General features: G+C 47.1%; 1 protein-coding gene across 1 annotated transcript in view; it reads right to left on the bottom strand.

Moving 5' to 3' along the window:
• SH3RF3 (SH3 domain containing ring finger 3) overlaps positions 1-22,764 on the bottom strand; it is a 389,906-nt gene that overhangs the window by 12,866 nt on the left and 354,276 nt on the right. The window lies entirely within an intron of this gene.

Below are 22,764 nucleotides of genomic sequence, written 5' to 3' on the forward strand. Positions count from 1 at the left end.
CAGGAGAGGGTGCTGTTCCCAGGAGAGAGTGCTGCAGGAATAGGGAGGTGGGGGGGCGGGGGGGGGCCCTCCCGACAACACACCTCCTCACCATCACAGGACCGTCCCAGACTGGTAAGACTCCAAGGAGCCAGGAGTCAACATCATTTGTCTCTCTTTACCTGGGAGAAGTGTGTAATTATTTTACATCAGGCTGAGATTAGCTTCCTCAACCCCCACCGGGTTTATAGAAGCAAAGGTCATGTATCCTAGACACAGCTTCATTTGGAAACTGGGTAACACTGTATTCAAACTTTTCTGGCACAAAATTATTTATACCACACAAGAAACCTGCAGTGTGTGTGTGCGCGCGAGCACATGTGTGCATCACATATATTCCCCAAGAAAGCCATTTGCAGGCAGGGAGGACCCAAGCTGAGGTCTCAGAGCTGAAGCAGCCCCCCATGGGGGCAACTTCTCCTCATGCCCTGAATTCTGTCAATGGGAAACACCCTGATAAAACTGCTTCACTCAGCAGGTGGCTTCCTTATCTTAAGAGAGCTATTACAGGATATGACAACATTCAGGTCGTGGCTCCTTACACACAAAACTAATGAGATAATCAGAAGAATCTGCCCTTATAATCATGAGGCTATCGATACGCTCTCCTACTAGGGTGTGTAGACACCTCTCCTGCTCCATAGTTCACTCCCAGTTCTCATGGAGGACTCCCCACCACACACCCCACACCAGTGGCAGGCACGACCAGTATAGGGTCTTCATCAGAGGCCCCATTTAGTACTCTCTTGGCCCTGAAGGAGCTTCTCTCCTTAGTCTCACATCCTGGGAGCTCAAAGCAGACTCTCAATATGTAAATGAGAGCCAGGTTGGGGTGGCAACACAGACCTGGAGAAAGAAAAGATCCAGGCAGTGTCCTTGGGTGGCCTGGACCAGCCACCATGTTTGCTCTGAATTCTGCATATCACTGTCAGTGAAGGGGCACCTCAGCCTCCCTCAGCATGTGCTGATTACACTGAAGCACATAAGGAAACATGAGAAACATTGCTATCTAGAGAGTTGTTTGTGAAAGAGAAAGTGTGTACATGCAGAGGTGCTTTTAGAACAACACGCTTGCCTTGGAATCTGACCATTTTTATGGCTTTAATAGAGTTCAGTTTTTTAATGTTCAATGGAAATTAGGTGGCAGGGCACATGGCGTAAAACAATGGCAGCACACGGAAGTCTGAATGTATAGCCACTGAGTCAGTGATGCCTATCAAAGAGTCTGCTTTGGTCACAGGGCTCAGTAGACCCTGAGGTGGATAGAAGGCAGACATCCTCTTCTCACCTTCCTGTCTGCAGGGTTAGAGGCTACTGGGGGATGATTTCAGCATCACCACACTGATGCTGAAATCTTCTTAAAATTCACACATTAGGGATATGCATATCCTTAAGCTAAGTCAATAACACTTTAGTATGAACAAGTCCATGTTTTTTTTCCTCTACTGTTAGCACTGATATTGACAGAAAGAAGGGAAGTAGATGTTCTGAAGACTGTCCATAGTGAGGAATTTCTGGCATGGGTGAGCCCCAGGCTGGTGGGGAGCAGGTTGGTGTGGGGTAATGCAGCAAAGGGCAACCCTCTCTGTTTATGTTTCCTAGCTCTGTCCTGCTTCAACATCCATAAAGGAGTTCTATGACACACTTAGGAGAGTTTCACTAGTTTGGCCACGAGGGGGCACCACATATCTGGCTCAGAGGGATCCCTGTCTCCCAAGTAGCTGGGGCTCCTGAGGCCACTGCCATTGAGAGGTGCTGGTGGGTGGCAGTGTGTGTCTGGTTCCTCATGATGACAGTCTCCTAACCTGAGACCATGAAGGGGAGGGCACTAGAGGTAGGAGGACACAGTGTAGGCGTGAGGGGTGGTGTCTGATGGTTCACGGCCCTCTGGGGGCTCCGGAAGGATGAGCCTGCCCAATGAGTCTAGGGAGCCATGTGTACACCCAAACTAAACACCCAGATGCACAGAATGCAGGTTGAATATCACAAAAGCTACATGCTATCAAATTCTCAAATTCCAGTTATTAATCCAATGGGATGGTGAAGCTGGAGACTGTACAACTTCAAGAATTGTATACATACATAAGCATATGCACTTACATAAAATTATGCATGGCGTGAAATGGATCTGCAGCCCAGCCAAAGCCCTGAGGGGACAGGAGCCACTGCCTGGCATAGTCTGTAGTCCCTGAAGGGCTGTGGGTTGACCTGCCTTTGCTGCTGCCATCTTGGGCTGGGCCTAGCTCATAGAGATCATAGGGAAGGGTGCAGGCCAGCCCTGGCATCAGGCCATGTAGTCTTCTGGAACCAGAGTGTGAAGCCTGGACACTCGGCCAGCAAACATGTGTGGAGCAATTTGACAGTGCAGGGACAGCCCCTCTGGGCCATGATGCTGGAGTGTCGGCTGGTCCTGCCAACAATCCATAAGTCAGGGTGCACGTGCCCAGTGGGGGAGCACCTGCGTGCAAGATGTGGCCAGTGTCCCGGTCAAAGGGGCTCCATGTGGGAAAGCGTTTTCAGAGTGACTGTCCCCATGCCCCTGGGACAAGTGTTGGCTGCACCATATCCACCTACCTCACCTATATTCAGAGCTAGTGTCCCTGGCCTCTTCTACATATGAATTAAAGGTGGAAGGAGGGGGCGCCTGGGTGGCTCAGTCGATTAAGCATCCGACTTCGGCTCAGGTCACGATCTCGCGGTATGTGGGTTCGAGCCCCGCGTCAGGCTCTGTGCTGACTGCTCAGAGCCCGGAGCCTGTTTCAGATTCTGTGTCTCCCTCTCTCTCTGCCCCTCCCCCATTCATCCTCTCTCTCTCTCTGTCTCAAAAATAAATAAATGTTAAAAAAAAATTAAAAAAAAAAAAGGTGGAAGGAGATAGAATGAGGACGTGCCCAGGGCAGGTAGGGAGCCTCCTGTTAGAAGTTTCAGGGGTAAAGGGCGCCTGGGTGGCTCAGTCAGTTGAGCTTCTGACTTCGGCTCAGGTCATGATCTCATGGTTTGTGGGTTTGAGCCCCATGTCGGGCTCTGTGCTGACAGCTCAGAGCCTGGAGCCTGCTTCGGATTCTGTGTCTCCCTCTCTCTCTGTCCCTCTAGACTAGTGCTCTGTCTCTGTCTCTCAAAAATTAAATAAATGTAAAAAAAAAAAAAAGTTTCAGGAGTGAAACCATGGCCCTTCTTGGGACATCCCAGCAGGTTAAAAAGATAAAAGGAACTGACCAGGGCCCAGTTGTCAGCCAGCATGACAGCTCTTGTGGTCCATATGGTGGTGTCCTGCCTCATGATCAAAGAAGAGGTCTGATCAACAAACACTCTGTTGCAAGACACAGGACAGAAAGCCCTGGCTGTGCCACAGTAGGGTGTGTTGTGAGGGGAAGATAAAGCCACTGGTCTGCTTAGCATGTTTGCATGGAAATCCAGCCTTAGCTGTGGTTTGGAAAGAGGTGCATGAATGTGATGGATAATTTTCCTGTCTCAGTTTTCCAGGATTAAGTATGACTGATCGCTTTCTTAATTTGACTTTGGCAAATACTTATGTCATGACTGGAATACCCTCTCCTTTGCTGTCCATGACAGAATTCTGCTAATGCCTTCAGGATCCAGTTACTACAAGTTGCTGTGAAATTTGGTGAACTATCATGTACACAGAATTCATGGAATATGGATGTAGATATTCCAAGCCCTTCCCCTGGTGGCTGCCCTATTCTGGGTGATGTATGTTAGAATCAGCTAATGGGCACTTTGAAGGTGGTGGGAAAAGGCTCACCAATCAATTTAGGGGCAACACCATTGGACAATAAGAGGTTTTAGAGGATACAATTTCGGGTTAATGTGGGCTAAAAGTTTATCAAAGAACAATGGGTTTGTTGGGGTTTCTCCAGGGACCAGGACTAAATTAGGGACTTTTATGAGCCCAGTGAGATGCAGAGAATGGTATCCCCTTTATATTTTTGGAGCTCATTTTAGGTATGTTTTAGAGGAGTCACTGCTTTCCTACACAACTTTGTGTCAGCATTCTGCTGTCTCCATCTGTGGCCTAAATTCCCCTCTCCTGAGGAGGGTAACTTTCCATCCCTAGGTTGCTCTGAATGGCCATGGTGCAGCCATTTCAGCCTTGTGGGGGTCCTCCAGTCTGAACTGTGGGAACAAAATGCCTGCCTCCCTCTCATCTTCTGTCTTCTCCCCAAATGAGTGATAAGCTACTTACTGCTTGTCCTCTGTGAGGCCGTTCACAGCTCCCCATGCAGACAACCTGCCCTTGCTGCCTGCCTCCTCTTCCTCTGTCAATGGAACAGGATAGGAGCACAGGGGCAGCCCAGGCTGGTGCATGAATACCTAGCTCTGAGTCCTGATTCCACCGACACCAAGTTGTTAAGATGACAAATGGAAGAGTGCTTTTTAAACTATGAATGCATGTTACAAATACTTGATTGTGTGGCTGTTTTTATGACGTGTTTATATGATGTGCTATTTTTAGGTTTTTGCAAAACACCTACAACCTAGTTAGCTCACAGTACATTTCTGTTAAAGGAATAAAATCCATTTCACTTCCACCTGAGGCAGTTAACCTGTCACTGTTAACCCTCAGATTGCCTTGAGAGATCTCCACAGGCCAACACAGGGTCTCTTGGCTCTCCAACTTTAGGTACAAAGAACCAATCAGAGAGTTGGATAGAATGTAAATGTTAGCCCCACTCTCAAATATTCTAATTCAGCAGGTCTGATATGGGGGCAAAAAAAGTGATTCTGATCCAGAACCCAGGAAGGGATCAATTATAAGCCAACGGTCATGTGTCAACCTGTTAATGATTTCAGAAGACTACAGATAGTGCTGTAAAAACCCAGAGAAGTGACCAGCTGCATGGGAAGGTGACAAAACAAGGAAATAGGTTCACTGAGCACCTACTAAATTCCCAGTCCAGGGGACTTGCATGGGTTTTAAAGCTGTGTTTTGGAATATTGGTGTGGATTGATGTGCTGATTCTGATCTGAGGGTCTGAGCTGTCCACCAGCTCCCAGGTGGGGTCGGCCTCCCCAGTTGTACTTTGAGTGGCAAGGGCTAGTGAATGAGTAGAGGTTCAGCAAGCAAGGCAGGTCACATCAGGCAGAGGCTCAAGCCAAGGACTGCAGGCACCAGATGAGGCTATTACAGAAGTGCTGGCTCTCAAGATACACAAGTACTTTTGAAAAGCCTCCCTCAGCATATAAACAGAGCACAGTCATGTTAGAGAAGAGCTTATGAGTTACATTAAAAAATGTATGTGTGATGCAGTGCCTGGGTGGCTCAGTCAGTTAAGCATCCGACTTTGGCTCAGGTCATGATCTCATGGTTGGTGAGTTCGAGCCCTGCATTGGGCTCTATGCTGACAGCCAGGAGCCTGGAGCCTGCTTCAGATTCTGTGTCTCCTTCTCTCTCTTTCCCTCCCCTGCTCATGTTATGTCTCTGTCTCTCTCTCAAAAATAAACATTAAAAAAAATTGTGTGTACACACACACACACACACACACATATATATACACACACTAAAATAAAGTCATACCTTACTTTAAAAGAACCATTTGGTAACCTAATATTAAAAAAAAGAGACATATTTGAAGGTGTTCATTCATTATAGGAAAACTATAAAACATTTTACATAATAGAATAATAGTTTTTCTGTTATGATAAAAATAGGGGTCTCCCTAGGGGCCTTAATTGTTTTATAGAACATCAATGTAAAAACTTGGCAAAAGGAAAAAGAAATCTAAAGCTTAAATTAAGAACTGCTGGGAGTTAAGAGTCAACCAAAATTATGGAAAATTCTCTGTGAAATTATAAGAAGCCAAGGGCTTTTATAAATTTGATTTATAAATGTGATGTTAAAATTTTCAGAGATACAATTCATTTCATTAGAATGAAGTAAACATGTAAATGTGACCTATTGTGCCACATTTTTTTAAAATCAGATTGTCGCCTTTGTTAATGTATGCTAAAGAAGGTGGCCACAGTTCCTCTCAAACAGACTTACCTTCTTAACTCTTTTTTGCTTAGGGCAACATTTACAATCATTGGTCGGGCACACACAGAACACTGGACTACATACGGTGGGTAGCACATAGACTCAGAATTGATTGCTTAGCCCTGATAATCTGGAAAAACCTCAGCCTGAAAAATCCCCAAATGTTTGTGCCTGTGGATGAGTACATGCTCTGTTCAAAGTCAAAGGGGCAGTTGAGAACTCTTTACCTTTGAGAACAAAAGATCAAACATAATCACACATTTTCACTCTGCATTTGCATGAACTGAGATCCAGGCAACAATGGTCATAGGTCATGGGCCATGTTCAGATCTTGTGTCAACACTCAGTGACCTGGGAGCATCTGAAGACTCTCTGAGAAAAGCATAGAGATATTCCTCCAGACTGTTAATATCAGTTATTAACAGGGATGATCAGGCATAGGAAGGAGGATCTGGGCTTTTGTGAGACACTTTCATATTTGAGTCATTAAGTCAAATGTGTATTTCTTTTTAGTTTAAGAGGAGGAACATAATAAAGGAAAAAACTGCAACCTATTGCTTTGAACATAATAGTTCACATCTAGTGATGTGATGAACCAGAGAGAATTTTTGTTATTAGCTTATGGAGAAGATTGTCTTATAAGACGGAACAGTAGGGGTGGCCTTGAGGCTTGGGCAGATTGGATATAATGATGGGGGTGGACTGGTGGGTGATTTGGTCTGGCTGAGGGATCAGAAGGTGTGAGGCAGATCTTGCCAAAAGGAGGGGTGAGGTGTGCCTGTGAGATGAGAAAGGAAGCGGGACAGCACATTTTGGTGGCTGAGAGGGCCAGCTGAGGGGTCTAAAGTCAGCTTGGCAGACACTGGGAGCTGCACGAAGCAGGGGAGTGAGTGACTCTGGATTGACAAGGTAAACAGTTTGTGGTCATGGGTGAGGGGACTGAGTGGGGACCATGGGGCAACAGACAGTGATGGTGACAGTCACAGGGCATTTAAAGGGAAGGTGATGCCAACTCCTACCAGCTGGAGACAGGAGGTGGGGGATATGTGCCCTGCAGCAGTGAACCTGCTCTGTGTGAGCATGGCCCTGGCAAACTCTGGCTCACACAACAGATAAAGAAAGCAAAATGAGTTTAGGAAGATGTCAAATAATTCTCAGATGCTACATCAACCTATGGGCAGTCAGGAAAATCATGTGGCCTCTGGGAAGGCCAGAGCTCAGAGAAGTGGGGGTGTCAATCCTCACAGCTGTTACAATGACCTGAAGCTGTACATTTAGGAAGGAGCTGGTGAGACTAAAACATGGTCAGAGGCCTGATGCGCATGGATTTGTCATGACAAATAGTGCGGGGCCTTCAAGGAGCCTCTAGATAGTCAAACAAGGAACACGGTGCATCCTTATCTTAATATATTGAGATGGGCTCCTAGGTAGCAAGTTATACTCAGAAGTCTTTTGATTAGAATTTTATGTTTGGAAAGTTTCCTATTGGAGATGGGGAAAGGGTAATTAAAAGCTATGCCCTGTTAAAATTTTGATGGGGAAAAGTACATCTCAGGTTATGCCTGAACACACAGTTACTGTAAGAGCAGAGAAGGGTTTTTAACAATGTAAATATGCAATGTGTCTTAAGAAAGGGAAGAGGAATTAAAGATCTATCATAAATAAAGTGGAAGAAGTTAACAAGCTAATTAAAAGAGACATAAAAATTGTGTATTTAGCTATCGGCTATTTTAAACATTAAAACACATCTTCAAAAATGCTGCCCTCACAAAAGACCGAAGATGAAAATTGATTCACGAAAATAATGAAGAAGGGCAACAGCAGATAACAGCATGCCAATCTAATTGTGCTTTCTCCAGCTTTTGTTTTTGATGGGAGGGATGCCTGCTGCAGCATGCTGCTTCTCTTGCCCTTCCTGAGGATTGAAACCATTAAGTGAAGCCTTAGTTCAGTGCTCTGCATGTGGCACTATGCTAGGCACTCTGAAAAGGGAGCTGAATGGACAGAAGAAAAAGCAGGGGTTGGATTTGTGTCCTTCGAAGCAGAGCCACAGGCATTGTGATCACAGCAATTTGTCAGACTCAGAAACAGAAGAAGAATACTCAGGAGCTGGGCCTGGCAAGTGGTTTTAGGTGACCAGCCAAGTTCAATGCAGCAGGAAAGAAAGAGTTCCTGAAGTGGAGGATATTGTCTCCCTGAGGAACTTCAAGCAGATATTCAGCCACATCATGACAGCCTTGGAGACAGATAGAGCTAGGTGTCACTGTCATTTATCAGTTGACTGATCTTGAACAAGTCACTTAACTGCTCATATGCAAAATGGACAACATAATTACATATATAACTAATTACACTGCAAATTCTTTCTCGAGAACTCACTATGAACCAGGCACTGTTCTAAGTCTTGGACATAATTAGCTCTTAGGTTCTTAAAACAGCTTAATAGAAAAACATAGTCTCTGAGATTCTAAACCACAGATGCAGGGTAATCAACCAGAAAGTTGCATAATCTGGATTTGAACCCAGGACTCGATTCCAAATTTTAATGCCAGCTGTAACTGCTTTGCCCTGAGAACTAATCCCAATATGGCACCAATAAGTGGGAGGCACCCTGCAATACACTGTTGAGGTTTTTGTGTGTTTAAGTCACTTCACAGATGGGCACTGAAGTACACACATAGAGCGATGATTACAGAACTCTAATGAGGGCTGCATCATGATGAAATACAGGGTTGCCAGTTACCCACCACCCTTGTGACACAGGCAATGCTTTGCTCTCCTGGGCTGCTTCTTCAGGATGGGATATTGACAATACCCTCAGCACTGATAGGAGGACTGAATGAGGACAGCAGGTAAAGCACCTAGCAGAGCGCCCTGCACATAGTAGGCTTTCAACAAGGAATGGCTGTCATGAATCTCAGCTATGGTGGTGGTATATGCCAGCACTGTTCATGCATTCATCTGGCCCTCAGCTAGCATTCATTTCCTGGTAGCATGGGCTGAGGTCAGAGGAATGACGACAGCACATCCGGTTATGCACCCACAAAGGAAGATCAAATAGGACTGAAGTGCCAGCTACATGTCTCAGATCCTCCGGAAGCCTCTTGTGCAATGATAGGCTGAGAATACCGTCTCAGTTGCCTGAAACAGTGCACCCAGGCTCCAAACATGAAGGAACCCCCTGGTCTCTGGTCTAGGGCAGGAATGCTGCAAGCAACAAAACCACACTAACCATGTTGTTTTTCCTTGTTTTTTTCACACTCAGCTCACTTGGTGCAAAGCACAAGGTACCCTTTCCAGCTCCCAGCAGAGTAAATAAATACAGTGACAATAAGGTGGGGACTAGAGCTATGAACCCACCTCGGTTGGGCCCCTTGTTACCCTGAACCTGACCTGTCCAGGGCACTGACATTCCTCATCTCCCATTGAGAAAGGCCCTCTCTTGGGCTCCTCCACCCTGTATTATGGCTTCTTCTCCTGCCTTTCTGCACAGCTGCTGGATTCTTCCCGCCAGCACCACACCTTCCCCCCCACACCCCCCTACCCTGCCCCTCGCCTCAGGTGCAAACGCTCCTAGACTCGGTTTCTTGCTTCACTCCTTAATGTTCTCTTGCTGGAAGCTTTGACACAGGATTGGCTCTTGAATTCTCTCTTCTGCGGTGAAAGCATCTCTAGTGCCAAAGTCTCAAGTGAGCTCTAGGTCTTTTATCTGCAACTTCATCTAGACATTCTTTTAAGACTGAAATCACACGAATAAAACCATCAAAAGATGCCTGAAGTTCTGAGCTGGAGAACTGGGGAGCCTCCCTCTGCCAAGCCCTGATTAGAGAGAGCCAGAGGTGATCGTGTCCCCCATGCCTGTGCCCAGTTGAGTGGCCAAGTGACCCGAGGGGACTGAGGGGCAAAGGTGGAGGGAGTGAGTCTGAGAGAGGTGCTGGGAGCTTGTGCTCTCAGCACAGTGTACAGGCTGGTACCCTGGCACTGTGCCACTTGTCCCTGTCCTCCTCTACAGAGGGCAGCAGCCTGAGGGCACCCCAGCTACTCAGGACTGTCATGTCCACACTTGGATGGGGGCTGTTTTTCCAAACTTGCAAATGAAGGCAGCCTGTGCTTATCCTCCCCCAACCTCTTCATTCATCACTCGTTCATGTGGCAGGTCCTGCCCCTTTTCACAGGTCTGACTCTCACTCTCTTATCTCCTCATCAGATTGGCAATGACACCAGCATCCCCACAACTTGTTTTATTGAGCAGGACAGAAAGCCAAGCAAATGAACAAGGAGAGCACTGACCATATGCCTGGTGTTTTGTATACTATTTCAATTTTAATGTACCTTAGTTGGCTCAAGCTGCCATAAAAAATACCAAAGACTGGGTGGTTTAAACAGCAGAAACTTATTTTCTCATAGTCTAGAGGCTAGAAGCCCATGATTGGGGTGCCAACATGGGCAGGTTCTTGGTGAGGGTTCTTATCCTGGCTGTGGATGGCACCTTCTTGCTGAGTCCTTATGTGGCCTTTCCTCACTGCAGGTGCAATGCCTCTTCTTATAAGGCCACTAATCCCATCGTGGGGTCTCACCCTCATGACCTCATCTAATAATTACCTCCCCAAGGTCTCATCTCCAAATGCCACTGCACTGGGGGTTCATCATATGAATTTGGGTGGCAGCGGACACAGGTGTTCAGTTCATAACATCCTGCTCTTACCCCCCCCAAATTCACATCCTTCTCATGTACAAAGTTCATTCATTCCATCCCAATGACCCCAAAGTCTTAATTAATTCAGGCTTCCACTCCAAAGTCTAAAGTCCAAAGTTTTATCTCAATAATCACCCAAATCAGACACAAGTGAGAGTGGAGCTGTGGTTCTTCTCTGACTGGGAGCCTGTGAAGCCAGACACACCATGGGCCTCCAAAGCACAGTGGTGGCACAGCCCTAAAATAGACATTCCCATTCCAAATGGGAGTAATGGGGAGAAGGGGCGACAGGTCCCAAGCAAGTCCAAAACTTAGTAAGACAAACCCCATTGGATCCTGAAGTTTGAGAATAATCCTGTTTGGTTAGTGCCTCTCTGGTAGACCTACCTCCAAGGCTTCAGTCAGAAGCTACCTGCATGTTGGAACTGAGGTGGTGGCCGCAAAGATCTCTGAATCACCTTAGGGGTTCTTCCTCCCTTTCCTCAAAGAATAGCACATATTTGCAGCCTGATAGCTCCATGGTCCGGGCTTGTAGGATCTAAGAAGTCCTAGAGCCACCCTTCATTCCATCCTGCTTGCTCTGTCCCCATTTGCTCAAAGTGGCAGTGTCCTTGCTGATAGTCCCATCTCCACTCCTGGCCTCTGTGGAGACTGCTGGTCACTTCCCTGAGTCACAGGCATCATCTCTTCATCAAATTATTGTTCAGCCTCACCCTTGCATTCTCCTCAGAACATGCTCTCTCATGTTTCTGCAATATGGATAGACTAAGAATTTTCCAAATATCCAAGTTCTGATTCTTTTTTGGTTAACAATTCCTTCTTCAGTTTATTCTTTCCTCTTACATTTTGCTGTAAGCAGTCAGGAGCCAGGCCTTCAAAACTTTGCTTAATCTCCTCCACTAACTATTCAACAATATCATGGCTTGAAAGTCCTATTTTCTATAGAACATGAGAACACAGTTCAGCTAAATTCTTTGCCACTTTAAAACAAGAAATGGACTCCTTCCAGTTTCCAATAACATGTTCCTCATTTCCATATGAGACCCAAGATGCACTTCCTTAACATTCATATTTCCATCAGCGTTCTGTTCATGATTATTTACGAACTAAGAAAATAGAAGCTCGTTCTCTCCTGCTTTCCTCTCTTCTTTCTGAACCCTTACCAGAACTGCCTGTAATGTCCATTAAGCATGTACCTCAAAACTCTCCCAGGCTCAGCCCACTGCCTGGTTCCACTGCTGCACCCACATTTTTAGGTATTTGTAAGAGCACCATCCCACTTCCTGGTACCAAAATCTGTGTGGGTTTGCTCAGGTTGTCCATAACAAAATACCATACACAGGGTGACTTAAGTAACACAAACTTATTTTCTCATAGTCTGAAAGCTGAAGGCCCAAGGTCAGACTACCAGCATGGTGAGGACTCCCTTCCAGGCTTGTAGACAGTGCCTCCTCTCGTGTGCTCATGTGGCTTTTCCACAGGCTCTTTCTCCATGTGGAGAGAGAGATCTCTCTTTCTTCCTCTTCTTCTAGGGCCACTGACCCCATCATGAGGGCCCCACCTTCAAGACCTCATCTAATCCCAATTACCCACCAAGAGCTCCATCTCACACTGAGGGATAGTGCTTTAACTTATGAATTTTAGGGGGACATAAACATTCAATCTAAAACAGTCCTCTACACAGTAGCTGTGTAAGGGTCATAGTCACTTCATTTACAGATGAGGAAATTCAAGTTCAGAGAGATGAAGTGGGTGGGAGTAGGCTTTGGATCCAGGTTTCCATGTTGAATCCCAGGCCTTCTCTACCTGTCATACCACCTGCCATTCCCATTGCACTTGGTGAATGAGTAAACGGAGGGAGGGTTTATTGTTCCTTCATTCCTGATATTACCATGGCCTCTGTCCTGAGCCTTCCCATCCCTGATCTGCCCCAGGCACCAGGGCCTGGCTAAAGTTCTGGAGTATTACTCAGTGTCCGATGATAACCAGTCTTTACATACTGCCCCTGAACACACCTCCAGGGATGAACTGGCCTGAACGAACCCACAGGTCCTGCAGCTCCATGAACCAGCCTCCACACAGTGCAACTATCTGAGTAACAGATATTGGGTGCCATCCCTAGATCTAATACAGCAGATCTGGGTGGGTCAGCTGAGTCACATCACAGGGACAGAGCACTGGCATCCCCAGTTCCTCTCCTTGCTATTCTCGTTCTTCTCACCCCACTGCCACCAAAGCCTTCCCCAGGGTCCCAGGCTCAGCTCAGGACAGCACTCCACTAAGGTGCTGAACAAGGAGGATCAGAGCCTGGTGGGCTGTGGCGGCCTCACTTTAACCTTTTTCATTGTGGTCCCATGACACTGTCACTCCACACAGTAGGTGAAGCCGGGGTCATGGCACCCTGGGCAGGTGCAGTCCACTAATGGTGGGTGCTGAGTGAAAGAGGGATGTGCATGGCTTGGAAAACATGGAGTAGGCTTGTTGGGTGTGCACTGGGAAATTACGGGTCATAGGGAACTGGGATGCTCATTCTGAAGCTAAGATACCAGACTAAGACTGAACAAAGTAGGGGAAAATAAGCAAGGCAGCATGGCAGCAAAGAGCAGGATACAGACTACCTGGCTTTACTCCAGCTCCTACTGGAGTAAAGCCTACCAACGATAACACCTTGAACAAGCAACCTAAATTTTCTGTGTCTCAGAAATGGGGTAACAGTAGTACCTACCACAGAGAGTTGTTATAGGGACCAAATGAAACCATATAAGCTAGATGCCTGATACCTGAGAGATGCGCATTTGCCTGTGGTCACCATCACCACCACTGTCAATATGGTTACTACATGGATGTTTGGTACCATGCAGATACTGGACACAATACCTTCTTTCTGCAAGAATAAGTCTTGGTATGAATGATCCTTAAGTGTCACTCCATAGCTGCTGTTTACTATGTTGAGAAAGAAAATATCACCTCTCAGCCAAAGGAACAGTGTAGGATCTAGTCTTCTAAAGCAATGGTATTCACAGGTAGCAATGCTGAAGTCACCCTTCCTATAGGTTGTGATGACATGTTTGGCCCAAGCTACAGGGGGTATCAGGTTCTCAAAGCAGTCCATGCCCGTCTTCCTAATATTAAGAAACTGATGATCTATTTCAACTGAAAAATGAGGAGGCAGGGGAGCGTGTGTAGGTGCCCCGCACTAACAGGTGGCAGGCTTGGATGGGGCCATAGAGTTTGGTAGGACTCCCAGCACCCCAGGCCACTGCCTCCTCTGCCAGTGACATCACTGGGAGCTGGAAAGCAATACTCTATGGGATGACATATTCAACAGAATTTATTTTTGCACTTAATTGAAAAGTAGTAGGGGAGCATGTGGGTGGCTCAGTCAGTTGAGCATCCAACTTCAGCTCAGGTCATGATCTTGTGGTTCATGACTTCAAGCCCCACATTGGGCTTGCTGCTCTCAGCCTGTTAGTGCATAGCCTTCTTTGGATCTTCTGTCCCCCTCTCTCTACCCCTCCCCTGCTTGTCCTCCATCAAAAACAAACATTAAAAAAAAGTAATGAGCTGGAGGTAGCTACAACAGACACGTAATTTTCTGGCTTAATGCAAGGAAAGAATGAGAGGTCACAGAGCTAGATCTTGGGTGATATAACAGATTGAATTTTGTAAATATGGCCACAACACTGTCTCTCCTCCCACCCACCTTCCTTGCAAAGTGACTTCAATACTCCCCTTGATAAAGTGATAGGAGTCATGTCTCATTCCCATGTGTTGGAGACCTTGTGATAGCCTCCACTGACAGAGCACACTGGAAAGGTCACTTATGATCCAAGACATGAAGATGTCATGCACTCAGTCTCAGAACCCAGCCGCCATGCTGCAAAGAAGCCCAAGCCCTCCCACGTACAGAAACCATGGGGAGGCCACAGCTGGTGTTTGAAGAACAGCCTCACAGAGGTTCCATTCAACTGCCAGCATCAACTGCCAAACATTTGAGCAAGCAGGCCTGCAGGTGGCTCTGTCCCAGCCAGTACACCCTTCACAACCTTCATACACTCAGCTGAGGTCCCAGATGTGGGGGAGTAGAGACAGCCTTATGGGTGTGACCTGCCCAAGGTCCTGACCCACAGAACATGAGACAAGAATATCAAAGTGTTGTTTTACACCATAGAGTTTTGGGGTGATTTGCTATGTAGCAAGAGTAACTGGGGCAGATTTCACTTTGACCTGTCATGAGATTTCCTAGTCCAGACCACGCCTAAACAATAAAAGTGTTGGCACTGCTATCATTGGGTATAAAGATCTCACACATGAGCTACACACACACACACACACACACACACACACACACACACACACACACTGCATTTGTGATAAACAAGTATGGGATGAAAAGACTAAAACATCCCAGCAGACTTCTTTGGAAAATGTTAAAGAAATATTGGAAATATGTACAATTGAAGGCTAACCAGGCATCCAAATAATAGATGAGAAGAATTTTGTCAGGAAAGATGCCAAGATCTGAACTTCAATATATTTTTACTGGAAATATCAAGAGCTCTAGATAACCTAATACAGTCAAACCAAATAGCAGGGTCATAAAAACCAACAAGATGGGGTGTTCAGAAGTTCGGATTTCCAAGCATAACTAAGAATTTGGGTAGAAGGGTTTTACCCAGAGGATGCATTGTTTTAGACAGCCCACAGAATTCAATTCATTCAAGTGTGAATATATTAAATAGGTGACTTTACAGAAGCCAAGAAAGAGAGAAGAAATAAAAAATAGATAGAAGGTGAAACTTAACAAGATTGTGAGGGCATAAAAGCATTTAAATTGCTTGCTCAAAATTCTGCCTCCAACCTGGCAGCTCATTTTCCTCTGTAAAGATACTGCTCAGCTTGCTTAGAGCCCTTGGTGGGCCCTTTTGTCACTGTCAGTGGACAGGATGCTCAGGGGACCTTTTCCCCAAGGGCCTCTCTAAACCTTATAATCACTCAAGTGGTATTTCATTAGCTGGGTGGGGGGTGTGAGGAGGCAGACATGCAGGGACCTTGCAGCAGGGGAGAGATCTCCTTTGTGCAGGTCTACACTGAAGAGAGGATTCTATGGGGCTATGAGCTAATCACTTCAAATCCCTATCTACTGCTGGGAGACACCACAAGTAGGGGGTAGCTCTCTCCTACCCACACATGTCTGGTTGGGAGAAGGACTCTCTGATCTATTGCACCCCTTTTAGGGACTTCAGGATTCGGTGACATGCAGCTGACTGCATGTGGCTTGTTGTTTCTTCTTTGGAGGGCAGAGATGACATGGTCTTTGGAGGTGAAGGCTGTGCCTTTGTAGAGATGTGAGGAGAAATTTTCTCTTCTCTGGGTCAGTTTCTAACAGTCATCATCTGATGTAAGATTTATACAACCAGAGAGTCCTCTGCTCAGGGGGAAGGAAGTGTAAGCTTCAAAAATTTCCAGTGTTCACCAAGGTTATGGCCATTCAGGGTCAATGTCTTCATAATCACCTGTTGAGGCTCATTAAGAGGCCAAGGGCACTTTAAGAGAGCATCCAAAAGACCAGTATCTCTTAGTCCTTGACATAGTAGATCCCAGCTTGACAAGAAAGTTCAAATGTTTTGTATATCACATCTCATTGTAAGACCTGTTTGAAGAGTGTAAGATGGTCTGAGTATGGGTACCTCATCTTGGGGCTGTGGCACAATTAAAGGCTCACATGAACATGATCTTCACATGCATGTGATATTTGATCTTCACCCAATCCCAAGAGGCACTGTGCCAGCACCGCTGGTGTCCCTTATGAATGTCACACTGTAGGACATTAGCAGGTCTGGTGTGGGCAAAGCAAAGGAAACAACAGGCTCTTGACTAGGCTAGGATATTCTTGAGCCTTCACTATGCTAATAAGTTAAATTTTTAAAAATTTAATTTTATCTTGATAATAACACTTAACACTGTACCCTCTTAACTTAAAATTTTAAGTATCCAGTACAGAACTGTGTACAACATAATATTGATGACCACAGGTACAAGGTTGTACAGGAGATGTCCAGAATTAATTCATCCTGCTTAATGGGAATGTTATCATCAGGCATATGTTTCAGTTAACCATGATGAATAAGTTTTAATAAGCTAAATATTACTGCAGTAATGTTTTGATAGGCCTAAGACTCTTGAAAATGAAGAAAGGATTCTGAAGATTTGGAAAGATAATGAGTTTCCAGGACAATATCAACATAACCAAGGGGGCAGAGCCAGGCCTGGGGCCCAGTAGTCCAACCCTTGATTTGTGGTTCTAGGCACACTGCTAGTTTATATACCAGTGGTTCTCAACTAGGGAAGATTCTGTTCCCCAGGAGACATGGGGGAAATTTCTGGTTGTCACAACTGGGGTACATCATGCTACTGGGATCTAGTGGGTAGAAACCAGGGGTGCTGCTCAACACCCACAATGCACATGAAAGTCCCCACAATAAAGAATTGTCTGGCGCAAAGAATGTGAAGGCTGCAAAGCCTTTGTTGATATGGCAGGTGGCAGGCTCTCCCTGAGGGTCTGTCCCTGTCCCTTGCTGACAGCCATTGTGGGAGAATGAATGCAGACGCTGGCTGTGGCCTGGCTGTACCCTGGTTGCCACTCAGCATCACACTCCTCTCCGTGCTTTGGCTCTGAGATCCAGGCAGCTGCAGGAACTGAGCTTGGACCAGCTCTTGGGAGGAAGCAGGGCCAGCTGCCATGTTGTGTGGGTTTGCTTTGGGGAGCTAGGAGGTGGAGGGATGATGAGGAGTGTGTTTGGCAGACAGGATGATCCACAAGCACTTGGAGATTCACAGATAACACTGAAAGGTACTATTTCAGCTTCTGTGATCTGGGGAGGGGGTTGCTGCCCTTCTTGGTGCTCAAGTGGGCAGGGTGAAGCTGGCTCCTGGAAGGCTGCTAAATTCTCCAGCCAAGAGGGCACACTTATGCTCCCATCTTAAAGCATTAGGGATGGCAGACCTCCAGAACCATCAGTATTGCCCCCAGTATGCTGTGATGCAAAGAAGTATCTGTGGCATTTTGGACAGTGGACAGGGCCTGGCCCTGATGCTGCCCAAGGAAGGCCAATAAGAAGCTTCCTTGCCTCCTGGCTTCCATGTGTGGCCCCCTTCCAGCAGGTGGCCCATGGTTCTGAAGACAATATACACACACACAGGTGTGGCTGTGAGCCTTGGTGCTATTCTGACTGTAACTCCACCCCCAGGCTGATGTGGGCCTCACACATTACTGCCACGTGTTCCCAGAGGGATGTGCCCTATTCTTGGTCATGCCCATGTTTCCCTTCAACAGGGTGCCACGTCCATAGTGGAAAGGGCCCCCTTCCTCTCCCAGACCTCTGCTGGGACATCAGTAGGCAAACATCTGTGGTCAGAGCATGTTTGTAGCCAAAGAGCACACAGAAGCCCAAAGGCTTTCTTTTTTCAACTGATCTGACCCATAACTATCAAAGTCATAACTCAATCTCTTCTTAATCTGAAAGAACAGATACAGAGAGCTGGACCCATACCCACTTCCCCAGGGAGAGGTCACAGGCCTGCACCTGTGTGCATACACGCATGTGTTCTTGTGCAACTGTGCATCCAACCTCCCTGGCACCTGTACCTTCTGAACACCTGCCAGTTCTGAAAAATGCCACCCCAAGCACCTCGTTCTATGTCTCAAGTGTCTTAAGTGCAAGCCACGACCCCAAAACCAAGGTGATGAGGCCAAACAGGCATGGAACATTTCTCCCAGTGCCACAGCCCACTCCATGACCATGGTCTCCTGCACCTTTGAAGGAAAGAGAGTATCTACATGGACTTTCTGACCCTAAGTGGGGGCTGCATTCATGTGTGGGGATGTGTCACTCTAGGAGTAAGGACAACTCTGCTGATGAGAGGGAGCAGCACAAGAGAGCAGGTAGGAGACACAGCAGGAGAGAGACTGCAGGAGGACAAGGCTGCACGGATGCCCAGTGGGAACCTCTTAGACAGGCTCACTCAAGCTCACCCTGGGGCAGGGTCAGCAGTGAGAGGGGGCCATGGTTGGGGGGAGCAGGCAAGGTAGGGGGTACATGGACAGGCCTGGAAGCTGCAGCAGGATGTGGGCACTCCCCTCCCTCCCCCACCATGAGCCCTATTCATGCTTTTAGGCTCCATTTAGAAAACATCTCCCCTCTGAAAGTCTGATGAGCACTTTCAGAAGAGTTTATTGCTCTGCCCTGTCACATATCTCTTGTTTAAGGCCCTCTTTGGCCTCTATACTCACTGCTTTTAACTCCCCCTACAAAGAACCACAAGGGCACAAAGCTCATCATATTCACCCTGTATCCAGTGCTGAATGCTGGCGGTGCCCCCAGAGCACCCCATATCTGGAATGTGGAGCCAGCCTGCACTTGATAAGCAGCCACAGGCCCAGTGTGCAGTTGCTCTCATGGCCAAAGGGGAGGCCCAGGCATAGGCAGGGCCAAGTCCTTGGGGGAACCTGGATGCAGAACAGGGACCAGACCAGACCTCTGGGTAGCACTCATACTTCTAGGCAAGCAGTTGTTCTCCTGAGGCAAACTATTGCAGAGTGGAGATGGAGTTCACTGGGTTTAATATAGTTAAATGAGGGAGGGACACAATGCTGAGGCTGCAGTTCTTTACAGATTCTTCTGGACTCAGCACCTGAGAAGCTGCAGCAACGTGTGACCCTGAGCCTTTGACACCTTATCCAATGCCATAATCTCTTCACAGAAGTAGGAAGGGACCTTTAACTCAGTAGAATTTATAGTGTCACATTCCTTTCTTTAAAATTGCTTTAGGAGATCAGGCCAAAAGGCAGATGGGCAGGGACAGGAAACTGGAACAGCCCTGCTTGCTCTAGGACATCTAGGCTATGCTGTGGTTTTGTCCTGTTAGGACAGCTTTGCCTCACATTTGGATTTCCAACAGGCCTCTGGCTCATTTTCTACAGAACCATTACAGAACTATCAAAATTATTAGATTACATAAAATGAATTTGGATGAGATCTCTGTAAAATCTGGCATCCTTCTGAAAGATTTCTGGAATGGAACAAGAAAGATGAAACACTTTATTATTTACTCAGGTATGCCAAGCTCATGTGCTTTCTGAATTGTTTTTAAACAAAACAGAGGGATAGAAATTACTTTGCCCAGCCTGAAAGGAAGCAGCAGGGTGGTCAGTTATGTGTGGAAGTAGCAGCATGCTTCATCAAGGGGATGCAGGGTTTCTGAGGCTCAGTTATGAGTCAAAGCTATTACTGCCATTAGTGCTGACCATTGGCGACAGCATCCTGGCACTGACAGGCAAGCTCTACAGGATGATCTGAATTTCCTTCCTGTATCTGTGTGCTTCTTAAGACAGACTGCTTCCAGGAAATGTGAGATGCACACCCTGTCAGGGACTACCCTCAGAGATGCAGATGAGGAAGGGCTCAGAGGCCTGCTGGCAGGAGTCCTCTCCTGCTACCTCCCTGACACTACCCTGCCACTGCCCCACTGGGAGCAGCCAGGCCCTGGCCAGGCAGAACCTCCCTGAGCAGGGGCCCAAATCTGGGCTCTCTTCCACATCCAGTCTTCAGTTGGCAAAAGCTACTAACTTCCTCTAAGGAGCCACTGTCATGAGGCCATGTGTGGCTGTTATTATTACACTAAAATGATTAGAAAAGGAAATCTGGGAGAAGTTGGCAGAACGCAGGTGTACTCAGTTCTACAAGTCCATCTGTCCCGGGGGCCCACCGCTCTGCTCTTGCCTGAATTACTGGTCTCACTGTGGAAGAAAATGGCTCACCTCCCAGACCAACTGTCCACACAGGCCTAACTTCCGGAGAGTTGCCAAGCTTCTACTTCACCTGTGGCTGAGGAGTCTTAGCAAAGGAGAATGTGCGAACAGTTTAGTAAGAAGTGCTTCATGCGGGGAGGGTTGCGGCAAGATGGCGGCTTAGGAGGACGCTGGGCTCACCACACGTCCTGCTGATCACTTAGATTCCATCTACACCTGCCTAAATAACCCAGAAAACTGCCAGAGGATTAGCAGAACAGAGTCGCCGGAGCCAAACGCAGACGAGAGGCCCACGGAAGAGGGTAGGAAGGGCGGCGAGGCGGTGCGCGCTCCACGGACTGGCGGGAGGGAGCCGGGGCGGAGGGGCGGCTCGCAGGCCAAGCAGAGCCCCCGAGTCGGGCTTGAAAAAGCGGAGGGGCCGGGCGGACTGTGTTCCGACAGCAAGCGCGACTTAGCGTCTGGGAGGTCAGAAATTAACAGCTCTGCTCGGGAAAGCGGGAAGGCTGGAGGACAAAGGGAGGGAGAGCTGCTGAGCCCCCTGACAACAGAGCTCAGTTTGGTGGGGAACAAAGGCGCTCGCCAGCGCCATTTCCCCCGCCCATCCCCCAGCCGAAATCCCAAAGGGAACCGGTTCCTGCCAGGGAACTTGCTCGCTCCGCGCAAACACCCAACTCTGCGCTTCTGCGGAGCCAAACCTCCGGCAGCGGATCTGACTCCCTCCCGCTGCCACAGGGCCCCTCCTGAAGTGGATCACCTAAGGAGAAGCGATCTAAGCCTGCCCCTCCTGCCCCCGAGCACCTTGCCTACCCACCCCAGCTAATACGCCAGATCCCCAGCATCACAAGCCTGGCAGTGTGCAAGTAGCCCAGACGAGCCACACCACCCCACAGTGAATCCCGCCCCTAGGAGAGGGGAAGAGAAGGCACACACCAGTCTGACTGTGGCCCCAGCGGTGGGCTGGGGGCAGACATCAGGTCTGACTGCGGCCCCGCCCACCAACTCCAGGTATACACCACAGCACAGGGGAAGTGCCCTGCAGGTCCTCACCACGCCAGGGACTATCCAAAATGACCAAGCGGAAGAACTCCCCTCAGAAGAATCTCCAGGAAATAACAACAGCTAATGAGCTGATCAAAAAGGATTTAAATAATATAACAGAAAGTGAATTTAGAATAATAGTCATAAAATTAATCGCTGGGCTTGAAAACAGTATACAGGACAGCAGAGAATCTCTTGCTACAGAGATCAAGGGACTAAGGAACAGTCACGAGGAGCTGAAAAACGCTTTAAACGAAATGCATAACAAAATGGAAACCACCACAGCTCGGCTTGAAGAGGCAGAGGAGAGAATAGGTGAACTAGAAGATAAAGTTATGGAAAAAGAGGAAGCTGAGAAAAAGAGAGATAAAAAAATCCAGGAGTATGAGGGGAAAATTAGAGAATTAAGTGATACACTAAAAAGAAATAATATACGCATAATTGGTATCCCAGAGGAGGAAGAGAGAGGGAAAGGTGCTGAAGGGGTACTTGAAGAAATAATAGCTGAGAACTTCCCTGAACTGGGGAAGGAAAAAGGCATTGAAATCCAAGAGGCACAGAGAACTCCCTTCAGACGTAACTTGAATCGATCTTCTGCACGACATATCATAGTGAAACTGGCAAAATACAAGGATAAAGAGAAAATTCTGAAAGCAGCAAGGGATAAACGTGCCCTCACATATAAAGGGAGACCTATAAGACTCGTGACTGATCTCTCTTTTGAAACTTGGCAGGCCAGAAAGAATTGGCACGAGATTTTCAGGGTGCTAGACAGAAAAAATATGCAGCCAAGAATCCTTTATCCAGCAAGTCTGTCATTTAGAATAGAAGGAGAGATAAAGGTCTTCCCAAACAAACAAAAACTGAAGGAATTTGTCACCACTAAACCAGCCCTACAAGAGATCCTAAGGGGGACCCTGTGAGACAAAGTCCCAGAGACATCACTATAAGCATAAAACATACAGACATCACAATGACTCTAAACCCGTATCTTTCTATAATAACACTGAATGTAAATGGATTAAATGCGCCAACCAAAAGACATAGGGTATCAGAATGGATAAAAAAACAAGACCCATCTATTTGCTGTCTACAAGAGACTCATTTTAGACCTGAGGACACCTTTAGATTGAGAGTGAGGGGATGGAGAACTATTTATCATGCGACTGGAAGCCAAAAGAAAGC

The sequence above is a fragment of the Prionailurus bengalensis genome, chromosome A3 (assembly GCF_016509475.1).
Source record: "Prionailurus bengalensis isolate Pbe53 chromosome A3, Fcat_Pben_1.1_paternal_pri, whole genome shotgun sequence".
Taxonomy (NCBI): domain Eukaryota; kingdom Metazoa; phylum Chordata; class Mammalia; order Carnivora; family Felidae; genus Prionailurus; species Prionailurus bengalensis.